The following is a 13,002-nucleotide window of genomic DNA, read 5'->3' on the forward strand; positions in this document are numbered from 1 at the left end:
TTAATTAATTAACCTTCTTAATAATTCTGTGAAAGAAGATTGGTAATTATTATGAGATACTCATTTTAGAGTGGTAAGGCAAGGCACAGAGAAGTTAAGTAGTATACATAATGTGTCTGAAGTAGTTACAGTGTGAATTCTGACAGGTAGAGTTGGGATCTCACAACAATCTTAAAAAAAAAATTCAGGATATCTTAGATTGAGAACAAGAAATAATTTTCTTCTCTTGATACTCTTGTTCTTTTAACTACTGGACTTAAAAACTGTCAAACATTAGTTGAACAGCAGTCTGGATTTCAGCAGCTATAGGAACAGATATAAATACAAGTATCTCTCATGATTAATTATCTTCTAGTTCTTATTTTTCTAAACTGCTTTGGATCAAAAAATTCCAAGAAAGTCTCGGCTTCTCAAGTATTTTTCTAACATATGTGGTACAGACAGAAGCCTTAGAAGTACAGCTAGTGGCTTACATACTAGCAGGCAACCTTTTCTTAAAGAACTCTTTGCTTTAGAGCAGTGGCTTGAGAAAGCCTGTCGTTATTTTCAATGCTAACGTTGATACTACTATGAACTGTACGAATTCTTTGTGATGAGAGCGCAATACTTTCGATCATAAAAAAAAGCTTAAAATACAGACAAAAATATAAAAGGTGATGTGGAACCTGATGTGTTTTAGTGAAGAAAGACCTCATGGTCAGCACTCAAAGGATAAACTAGATCCTACAGGAGGAGCATGGAGGGAAAAAGGAGCTCCATAAAATTCCTGTAATGTAGCTAAGAATAATTATTTAAATTTTTATTGTTATGTTCAGTGACAACTATTGTTATACTGAAAAAAAAAACACAAAGCAGTGATTACAGTTATTTCTCTTTAGGTGCTTGTGTTTGAGTTTTGGTCTGATACTTTGACTAGCTTCCTTTGTCCCCTAAGCTACAGGCAGGTTGTACAAGCCAAGCCAAAGGACAGAAAAGGCAATCTGTTTCTCCCCATATCTGTAGACTGATCCTGGAATAAGGAGACTCTTATAACTCGGGAATAGTCATCTGCAGCTTCAGTGGACAATGAAAACGATACCAGATGTACAGTTTGCAGGGAGGGCCTAAAGCCATGGTATTCCTGTGGCCAGGAGGAGAAAGAGAGAGTACTGCACACCTCCAATATACATTAATTGGGGGATCATGAGGGAACAGGGTTTGGTAGATTTCCAAACTATCTTTACTATGTCCACAGGTTGAGCATTATCTTTCCATTGCTGAAAGAGAAGTGGCTGTGAAGTTAGCTGATTCTCACTGTGTGATAAATTGACATCCAGACCTGAAGAGCTGCAGATTTGCACTTGGTGAGGCTGCAGTGCATTCCTCATCAAGGTGTGAATTAGCATACTCTTCATTAAATACCTTCTACAGATGATTAGCTCCAGCCCTGATGACTAAGGGATAATTCTTCCTTGGGTGAAAAAAGTGCAGTGTAGATGTGATGTACTCTTTCCTCAGGGCAAATGGGAATGCAAGATGTGAAGATAATCTATAGGTAGATACATACACATGGTGGAGTAGGAATCTCCTTCAGTTTTTTTTCCCCTGTGTCTTTCATTTCTTTTATAACTTTAGTTGTATGAGTAAAGTATTTTATAAAATAAATGTATTTAATGTTGGTTTAACTGAGAAAATGGAGAGACATAAATCTAACAGAAAGGCTATAGATATCTTCTTGGCTTGCAGATATCTTCTTCAGCACTGTTTCCATGGAAATTATTTATAGTGCCTGGAGGGAGTGAAGTGCAGGTCACAGATCCACAGAGCTACAGTAGGCTCTCAGCACAGAGTAAGCAGAATCTGACAACAACAAATGGGAATGTCTTTGAATGGAGCTCTTCTGCTTTCAGAGGAAAACATAATCTCTTATGAAAATGTGGCTTTGAAAGAAAAATATTAATATCTATGGCAGTTTGGGGTGAAATTGGAACCAAGAGCTGTCGGTTTTCATAATGAAAACAGCTTCAAACTCTCTTCCCTCCATTCCCCCTCCCCTTACTGCTTGAAGTAGTTAAGGGTTTCATCGCATTTATTACAGCAGAATTCTAAGTACCATTTTGGATAATCACTATGTATTCCAGTTTGGCTTATTATTTTACCTCTTGAATGTCTACTTGGGATATGCTGAAACACAGCACAAAAGACAAATCTGGCAAATGCTGTGGATATTGTCAATCATCAAGGAGCATATTCTGCATTTTATTTACATCAAAATATATTTTATATAAAATATCTAAACCTATATGGAATGTTTTTATATATTATATTTATGTATGTATTTATATATATTACATATATGTAAATTTTTTCTTCTCCAAAAGTTACAAAAATGCATTATATAACAATTTTTGTGACAGCCTTTCATGGAAATGAATGCTTCCTGTAAAGAATTTGTAAAGCGGGCTGAACAGATATATGGCCTGCAGTTTGAATTAGAGTATCAATTTTTCATTTTGTCAGAAATTACTTGGCAGTGTTAATGCAATGTTAAGGATTTTCTTACCCCTTTCTGTCAAGAAAAAACCCTTAGGGGCATTTGATTCATACAGTGTATAGCCCAGTCCACACTGAAGACACAGGTACAGATCCCTTCTCGTTGCCCTGGAACAGAACAGGATGGTGACTAGTGTATTGAGGCCTGTGTTGATTTGCAGTCAGAACTGTGTAAAATGGGGTGCAGCTGGGTGTGGCATGTTGGTCATTAGTTCTCAAATACACTGAAGAAAGATGATTTTTAAGCAAGGAAACTGTATGACCAAGGCAGAGGTCCTTCCAAGAGCATTTATGTTTCAGCTGTTTATAGTTGGCTTTCTGTAGGCAAGGTCTAGTGACCGTATTTTCTGTCTGTAGTTACCACAGCATGAATCTGTTATTGGTCTGTTAGCAAAAAAAGTGAAAATGTTTTAAATTTTTCTCTTTAAGAATTTTGAAACCAAAATAAATTTATTATTCTCATAATTAACTATTTTTAAAATTTGTTTATGAGAGAGTCACTTGATTCTTAGTATCTTTCTTCCTAGTTTAGTAGAGATTTATGAATACTCCCTATACTCTCCAAAGATTAGAATATGCCATGGAGTTACCTGTGGCCTATGCAGGGTCTCTGTGAACTAGATACTGTGGAAATAGCTGCAGTATGAGTGTGTGACCAGGCATTGTTTATTCCATTTTGTTGGAGAAATGCAGGGTGTTCAGTATGATGGTAAATCACTTCAAAATTACTTAATTAGTATTCCAGGAAAAGAATAAACACAGGAGGAAGATAATGAAATGGCCTGTCCTAATAATTGTTTTTGTTAGGATGGTAAATATTTACACTAAGAATGTTAATATTTCTCATTTGATTTTGTTCTCATTCATCTTCGAATTCTTGTAGATGCTGTTGTACAGTGCATTCATTACAGTGAATATTAGTAATCACTCTGAAGTGTTTAACCAGCAACTCTGCCCATATAAATCCAATTCAAATTGCTTTAACCACAAACCCTGACTTTAGGTCTTGCTTACAACTATTTTTTGGATTTAGATTAGTGTCTGAAAGGTTCTGCCTCCTGTAAAGTGATACACTTTCCTGTAACTTCTTGACCAAACGAACTGTGAAAATTTGGAGATACACAAGAGGTGTTGAAGATATATCATGTCTTCTGGTTGTATCAAGCAAGTAACTTTTATCATGTCCTAAGTGCAGTGACAAGATTTATTATTGCAGATGGACTTTCTTTTGTTTTGGGTCTTTTTTAATGGAAAGGTAAGTTTTTATCATTCTAAAATTGTCTAGAAATGAATGAAAAAAAATTATGTATCTTACTGATCCTTTTCTTTTTTTTGTTTCACTGACATAGTACAATACGAGCTCATGTAGTCTGTGTGTCCCTCCTTATCATAGCTTCTCAGAGGGGGGAAAAGGTATTGAATTTCCAATTCCATACCAGTGTTGTGACAAGGTGTCTCTACTTCCCCCCTGTACACCATCCCCTACTTTCCAACATCTGTTATTTTTTTTCATTTGGAAGATACTCTTCCAATTAGCACAATGTTTCCAACAGTTCAATTCGGTAGGCCTCTTTACCACTCAGGTGTAAAAATCTTAGAGGTGTCTTCTGGCTGGGGGTTAAATATTAACCACAGCCTAGAAATTCAGCACTCACCTCATTAATCCATTTGAAACCATCTGTCATAAAAAGATGCAATATGGCATATCACTTTTTTCCCCCTTTAGCATCTGCCAATTAATTTTAATCTCTGAGAAATGTGTTGTTAAATTCAGTAATTTTGTGGCCGTGCTTTTGTCAGTTTGGATATCTTGGCTGATATTTATTAAGATTGCTTCCATTAAAGGGCCTCCATTTGAAATCTTTTCTGTATGGCAGTAAACAATTCTTCCCTTGGTCTCATATTTTCTTGTTGGGACGGACTGTTCTGAACAGCAGCATGCACAAAGCTGTTCTCTCTAGGAGATGCTCTTTGGGGGAAAAAAAAAAAAGAGCAAAACAGAACCGCCCCATATGCTCCCTTCTTGTGCAAAATGTGTTCAGATTCCCACAGCGGTATGGAGTGGGTATGGAATGAAATGTCTTAAATATGCTGGCATCTGCCCAGGCATGCTATGCTCCATTCCTATAGGCATGGACTGAATGCAGAGAGCTGTAAGAGTTGTGAGCATTTCCCAAAAGACATGGTGATTGGAAGGTTGAGTACTTAAGTGCTTTCTGTGGTATACATTTCTGTAATCCATATACAGTAAATCTGTATACATTTCTAGGACATCATACTTTTACAGACTTGAGTGCCAGACTGACTCTCTAACTGTGGTAAGAGATTCAACAGATGATACTTTCATCTGTTGTTACCTATGGTGCTGTTATGAAGACGTATACTAGTTAGCTCTCAAAGACTTAGTTTTACATTGGTGGGAATAACAGTTGTAAGAAAAAGCATTGATACACCATTATGACTGCCCGAACAGAGCACACTTAGGTATTTCAATATTCCTTGTTGACATTCAGTAGCATACTTAGATCCATGCTGATACTTTTGCATAGCTACTGAAAAGAAACCTCATTTTTCTTCACAAGCAAGACAGACTACTTTGCTTTTTGAGACATGTTCATTTATTACTTTTTCTCATTGTGCTTTGAAGCTATTTCTTGGTTAGACAAGGCTTACGTCAATGAGCCTTCTGAAAAATAAATTTTTAGCAGAGCATTAATCAGCAATATTGTTTTTGCTGCAGGTCTTTTATACAAGCTTGTCCAGCACTGTAGAAAACCCTTTTTTGCTTTTGCAGATGGAAATAAAGAGATGCTGTTTCTGACTATGCCCTCAAATTCCCATGCATATAATTGCAGTGGTAATTTGCTAAATGCTTGCTTATTTTTTTGATCTACAAAAATCCTGAATATAAGCAGTCAGAACCCAGAATATGTATCCCAAGAGAAGCTCTAAAATATGATTTCATAAGAGTTGGAGCACTATTTTAACCCTATCGGATCCTTCTATTCTGATAGTATCCCTATTCTTTCAACTGTATAGCATCTGGATTTGTGTTTCATTATAATAATACTGTAGTAAAGCTGGGTGGTTTCAACTCCATTGTCATGATAATGTTTGACATAATACAGCTTCCTATTTGTCTTATAAACTGCTAAGAGGTGGTTTCTAATTGAGAATTGGTTAGCAAAATGGTGTTTTAGTTTAGTAGCCATTGTCTGCAGTGAGTAGAGGCTGAAAGGAATCGCCTGCTAGAAATTAGTACACTGGTTAGCTTTATAGTTAGGTGAGAAGAGAAAGGCAAGTATCCCCTGACGAAAACCTTGCAATGGATTGCTTTTTCCTGAGGTGCTAATTGAAGCTTAGCAATGAAAAAAGATCAGATTGGCAGTGATTAGTGTGAACTCTCACAAAGACCTGTACCCACTTCTGAAAATTTTACTAGCCTAAATAGCTTCCTTGGCTTTTGTTTTCCATTGCACCAGATTAATCTCATTATTTTATTTCACCAAAGTGAAATAAGTAACAAAAAATGTAGGGTGAATGTTTTTTGTTTTTTTTTCTTTCAGCTGATGAGTAGCCACGTGTTTATCAGACAAGCAGAGGAGTACTACCCATTAATGTGAATAATACTTCTAGACGCAGTTTTCCGTAGTACAGTCTATTTTCTTTAATTTAGGCAACCAGGCAGAGTGAGTCTTCTGAAACACATTTAACAGAGATTACTATATAAATGAATTTAACACTATTGTCCCAAATTTGTTAAGAACTCTGAGATGGACAGCCCTGATGAAATATTCAGGAGAGATTTGGTTGTTCTGTGCAGTTCTCTACTAGCCATTACTGTGTGGTAGCTCTACAGAGACATAAAATATACAATACCTGAGATTTCCTTATAGCACTTCAGCTTGTCTAGTCTTTCTCTAGAGTTTATTTCACAGCAGCTTGTGCAGAACCGTTATGAATAAACATCTACTCCTGTGTTTGCAGAGTCAATCCATACAAGCATGAATGAGAAGAAATGACAATTCTTCTGCAATTTACTGCACTTGCAAGGGGTACTTGTTTCTATAGTCATTATTTTATCTTTTTGTCTCTCTAGGATTTTAAAGTATCAGTGCAGTAGCTTGTACACGTAAGCAAGATGACATGCAATGCACATCGAAGAATTCTAGGCAAATAAATAATCAGGTGTCTTTGGCAGGAAGGTGTATTTGAGAGGAAAAGCACTTATTGTAAGCTGAAGTGGCTACAGGTAATGTAGTTATATGGATATGCCAGTTGCCTGTTGTCCTGTTGGCACTTAAAGCTTACATTTTCTATTACAATTACAGGATAATTATGCATCTCTCTGACATGAATGGACTTGGTCATTCCCTAAACAGAGTATGTTTGCAGTTGAAATCAAATGCAGTCAATGCTCTTGGATTCTGTTAATTAAGGCTGACACTGAAGGCATGGGAGAGAAATGGTTAGATAAATCAGGTAACCGCCTTCAGCTCAGATCTGTAATAGTAATTACATATGGAAGAGCATGAAGCAGAATGATTAATTTTTCTTATTATGACTCAAGCCTCACTCTGGGCTTGTGCTAAGGACTGTTTTATATGAGCTATCTGCAAATGAGTATCTGGTCATTTGGGCTGGGAAGGCAAAAGTAACCAAATCTGATGCTAAATGAAAGCATTCCTTTGGGTGAGGTTGACTATACAAGCTGGCGTGTCTTAGTTGTACTAGTGATCTAGCTAAGATCAGGAGGATTTTTGGCCTTTTGAATTAGAATAGAATAAAATATTTTAGTTGGAAGGGACTTACAATGATCATCTAGTGCAACTGCTTGACCACTTCAGGGCTGACCAAAGGTTAAAGAATGTTATTGAGGGCATTGTGCAAATGTCTCTTAGACACTGACAGGCTTGGGGCATTGGCTACCTCTCTAGGAAGCCTGTTCCTGTGTTTGACCACTAAACAAGCTAAAGCTGATGATCTCCTTTAACATTGCTTTGTCGGACTGTTAGGTTAAGCAGTGCCATAACACACTAGAGTCTTTGTTTTGAAATCCAGTAGCTAAATTTACTTAACAAATGTAGCCTCACAGAAGTTAATGGAATTAAACCAGAACTCTGACTTGACTCTCACATCTTAGCATTGAAAATAATTTGTCCATTTACTTGTTCTAGCTCACAACTTAGCACTGTTCAGCCTTTGTCCTGGAGAACTCTGAGCTACAGGACAAATAATTTGTGTGAGAAGTTGAGTAGAGATTGTCATGGAGACTTTACACAGAGAATGTTTTTTTTGAGGGTATTTTTACCTTCCTGCCAAAAAAAAAGGAGTAATATGTTACTTAAAATCCCTCCTAAGTTACAGATAAAGATCCCTGTGTTGTCTGTACAATAATGACCAGCACTATCTGACGGTACGCAGTTGCCCAGCAATTTCTATTCGTTGCTTCTTTCTGACCTGCTGCAGTGGCCTTGCAAACAAAATCCTAACTGCTATATTTATTTATTGACTCTCCCCTCTAGTTTTAGCACTATTTGTATTCTTCTTCTTACTGGTCATATTTACATTTATGTGTTTTTGGGGTTCCTTAAACAATATTTTAGACAACAAAACCAGCTGGTTTCCTGTTAGTCTTACAATGTGAACTGAGTACTTTGTTCTCTCATCTTAAAAAGGGAGATTCTCTTGTTACTACTGTCACTAACCATTAGACATTAATTTTCTAATGATTTAACACATTTTGTCTTAACAGAGGTTTTAAAGTTCATCACTATTAGCTGAAATCTTTTCACTTGTTGCAAAAATATTACCTAGAATGAAAAAACTAATGCAATTGCACAAATTGGTTATACAGCAATACATTAACTACACAAAGTTGTGTAACAGTGGGAAAGTAAAATGGTGACATATGAGCCCCACTCCAGTGTATTTTAATGTGGATTTGAGTCTTAGACTTTAAGCTTACTCTGCAACAGAATCTGGCTGATTTGCCGACAGACTTCCCCGAAAAGAATGAAGTGTTTATATCAAGTCTGAGTACCCCAAGTGATACATGCACAGTGACCATGAATGCTTAAGTGCATGCAGTAAATACCATACTCTTTGAACATTTGTGAGTTCAATGGAAAAATTCCAAAGATTCATCACATAAAAAAGATGAACAAATTAGTTTCACACAGGAATTGTGGATCACATTTTCAAGGGCACAGCAGGAGTCTTGCTGTCCCCCGTACTAATTCCAATGTTCATGCATGTCACTGGGCACACATAGCACATGTTGGCCCATCTTTGGTTATTTGCTTTGTACACATGAGTTCAGTCATTGTATATACACATCAAAACACTGGAGCAATGCAAATAGGGAAGACTTGTAACAAACAGCCCCCACCCTCTTAGTCATTGCTGTGGAAGTTAAAATTGGGAGTAGAAGATGCTCTCACTTCTTAGCATCTGGGCTTAGACCTGGATGCTGATTGTTTAGATGTACTTGAATGGAGGTTTTCCTTCCAGTCTTCAGCTGGCTGCAATTATATTTCTATCATCTTTCATTTTAATCTGTGCTGATTTTTTTTTAAATCTTACTAAATATGAAAGCAGAAGCAAGGAAAAACATCTGCTGTAGAAAATATTCTGAATTGCAGTTTAGAGAGCTTATGAATTCTGTAGGCTTATCACTTGTACAAAACTGTGTGGGTGGCACGCTGTCAAGTGCAGACAGCATGGTGGGAGATCCCAGTATAGAAATCTTTTTTTAATGGTAGTGAAAAGGTGAAAAAAAATATTTAGAGGGAAAAGGCTTGATTTGGAGGGTGAGAATGGCGTGTTGGACACAAATTAAATTACTGTATGGATTTAGACAGATATGACATGACTAGAAATCCATGTGCTTAATCCACCAAGTCTTTATAGAGCTCATTCCCATCATGTGGGAAAATTCCAGCTGAGAATTTTGGGCTAATTTACATGGATAAGTATTAACTTATGGATCTCAGGGAACTGGCCTTGTATTTCTAAAATCTAAATTTCTCATGCTATTCTATGAATCAGGAAGGATTTTAAAACTTAGCTGTGCTTTTTCACTAGTAGTACTGTGTTTTCTGATTCTATTGTTGTTGTTTTCAGCTCTTTCGTTAGTGCTTCTACCTGGCTTTAATGTTGCTATGTCTACCAGCTGGATCTCTAGCTAACTCTTATGAAATATTAACAGAAAGTATTTGAGAAATGGATGATTGGGCTGTACAAAATAAATACTGTGGGCTCTGACAGAGTGAAAAAGATTGTACTTGTTACCAGAACACTCTTCTGATTTCCAATATAAATGCCAGCTAATATGTGTGTTCCAAAGACCTGCCTGCCAAATACGTTGGATTTAGAAAAGAAAATTTCCTGCCAATTGCTGTATGCTTGGCCTGCCTGTCATTATCCCCCTCAGCTTTTTTTTTCAATGATTGTGCATTTTACACAAGTGCAAAAGAGAAGCAATTTAAAAAGCTTTTTCTGTAGAAGATACTCTACAGGCAACTCACCTGCTAAAAATGAAACAATTCAGCATTTGTGACAATTTTCTCCCCTGCATGTAACGTTTATTCCACAAAAGGCATGATGGTGGAGATAGAGTTCTTATTTGCTGATGCATTAGTTTAAAGTGAATAAAACCATGATTTTGTATATGGTTTAAACCAAGCTGAGCAATTTTTAATAAAAGCGATTTCTTTACAGCAGGGAAGGAAATTGTTTTCCCACCCTATAAATATTCACTATTTAAATACCGTCTTTATCATAATGAAATTTGTACTCTTGAAAATATTAATGAACTTATATTGTGGAAAAAATGCAGTCAGGAAAATCGAAACATTTAATTCAAATGATTTTGGAATATTTAATGTATTTTTTTATCCTTATTTTATATTATAGATTTATATATTCAGATATAAAAGGAAATTCTAACCAAAAATAATAATTTTTGTGTTTTGAAAAAACAGCATAAGCTGTTGGATATCCATAGAAATTTTTCCATTTCTCTTAAACAAGAAATCTGTTAAAGTGTTTCTTTTCCACAAAATGTTTTAGCTCTGACAATGCCATGTTTTTAATTGAAAATATTTAGTCAAATAATTCTCATCTACCTCCAGTGCAGACTTTACCCTCATATCTGTTTCTGATCCAACCAATACTAGATTTGTTTACTTCAGTTTAATTAAAAAGACAATATAGGACATTCGTCATATTTTAAATGACTTCAGTAAACTAGGCAGACCCACTGTTTTATTGATCTTTGCAGCAGTACAGTCACCAAAGTATTATAATGAAAACTTCTGCAAGACCTTTCACATTGGCACTGTGACGAATTATCTTGGACAGACTATGCCTATCCTGATAGCCCTTACACTGAATACAAAAATGCTAGTGCTTGACATCTACAAAGTCATTTAGGTGTCACAGTGTAATCTTGTCTATAACAGAGAGCAGGGGTCCCCCTGCACTCCATGGTTTTGCTCATGTGAGTAAATGTCCTTACAAATGACCAAATAGTCACTTAAAATTTTAGTGGCAGATGTGTCTCCAGATCAGCAACTTCCATGGCCAATGTGCCTTATCAGACACACCAGCAAACAGTCAGGATTACTGAGCAGCAAGGAGATGCACACCATACTCAGCATTAGCCACCTAATGTAACTGCTGGCTGAGCTGTTGGATCTCCACAGACTCCTGGTACCGTTCATGGAGACAGGTTAGATCTCCCAGGCAGCATGTTTGAGGCAGGACCTCAGGGGCTCAGAATTCCCTACTGTACAAACCTGCATTTTTCCATTGACTGTAGAAAGTTTAGGATGATGTGGTAGAGATAGGAGCTTAAAGGTGAGGGAATAAATATACCTATATGGATTACCAGGCATCCTGCTGCAGAAGACCCTGACAGACTGAGAGCCTTGGGGGCTTTGTCAGTAGGTCACAGGAGCGTAGGGCCATGTGGCAGTCCTGTGCACATGTGATACAATCTGATTGCACTTAGTAGGCAGCTTATGCAGTACAGGAGAAGGTTCTCTGGGCATTCACTGCAGTTATTCTCTAAATAAGCTACTGCTGTACCTCTTATCTGAGACACAGGCTGGGTCCTGGAGGCCTTTGACATGTACTATGAGACAATGATTTTTCTCATGATCCTGTCTGCAGCTTAGCCATGGCTTCATGTTATTCTAGGTAACTACTGGGATTGCTAGTTTAGTTTTCAGATCCTTGCTAGTGGAAACAAGAGAGTCAGAATTATAGTTGTATTCTTTGTGTGTATTGCATAGCTGTATACTGTGGCCTGCAACCCACCTACATACAGAAGGCCACCCACAAACTAGCTCTAAACTCTCTGTTGTTCTACTGCAGCAGATATTTCTGCTAGTTCAATTCATAAAGTCCATCAGCTGTCATAATTGTTTCCTCACTTGTATTTAAATTATGGTACTTCTAAGAAAAGTGAAGCTTCAGGCTCTTGCCTAAGCATTCAGGTAAGGAGCATCACTTAAGCATTTTATAGGGGAGTGGTTGTGTGAAGTAGGACATGAAAGCGTCAAACATACCAAATGTGTTCTGCTTCAGAAATGTATTATGTTTCTGAGGCACAAGTGCTTGGTTTGTGTGGCAGTTCTATCTCCTCTAGATTCACTTCTTATGGCTCCCTTAGGCACTATGTCATGCTAATGCCATGCTGGTTGTGACAAGGGGATGACTTCATCACGGAGTGTTTTAGTGACTTTGTGGAAGAACAGAAGTTATTGTAGGTCAGCACTTTGTCAGGCTCTATGGGCTATAGTTCCAGTACGTTCTCTTCAAAATATACTGGACTGGTATGGACCTTAAATTAAAGATTCCCAGACAGATTGATGTCAAATTTTCTGCCCAAGAATGATATTTAATGAAAATTTTGCTGTTTCACACCATAACATGGTTAGTGTTTTGTAGGTGTGACAAATCCTGATCTTCGAATTGATTGAATTTGTCTCATGGATGCCATGGGTCAGAATTTGTTCCTCTTGTCTTAGAATTAAAATATTAGGGAGAGGATTTCATGCAAATCTTTACTTAAGGGTGTTAAAGATTAAAGTGAGTTCTGATTAGCATAAATCTTTCAGTTTCTGCTCCCTGGCCCCTCACAGCTGCCACTAGGTACTATCTTTTAAGAAACAGCACAGAGAGATTTTATTAGTTCATCAGAGCTGGTTGGGACAGCCCACTGTGAAAAGCAAATCCGTCATGACTTTAGGCTGTATGGTTCCCTGTGTAGGGATTCATAATCATTGTGCATTTGCCAAGTGCCTGGGAAAGTCCTGTAATGACAATATCTTGTAAAAGAATTCTAATCTTTCCTTCTTTGTCTGATCCTTCCCAATTCAGATAATCCCTTCTAGTTTTTCTTGAGTTGAAGTTAATGACTTTCAAAGTTAATGCAAATTCAGATAGGTGAATAAATAACCT

Source organism: Nyctibius grandis, chromosome 8 (assembly GCF_013368605.1).
Source record: "Nyctibius grandis isolate bNycGra1 chromosome 8, bNycGra1.pri, whole genome shotgun sequence".
Classification (NCBI taxonomy): domain Eukaryota; kingdom Metazoa; phylum Chordata; class Aves; order Nyctibiiformes; family Nyctibiidae; genus Nyctibius; species Nyctibius grandis.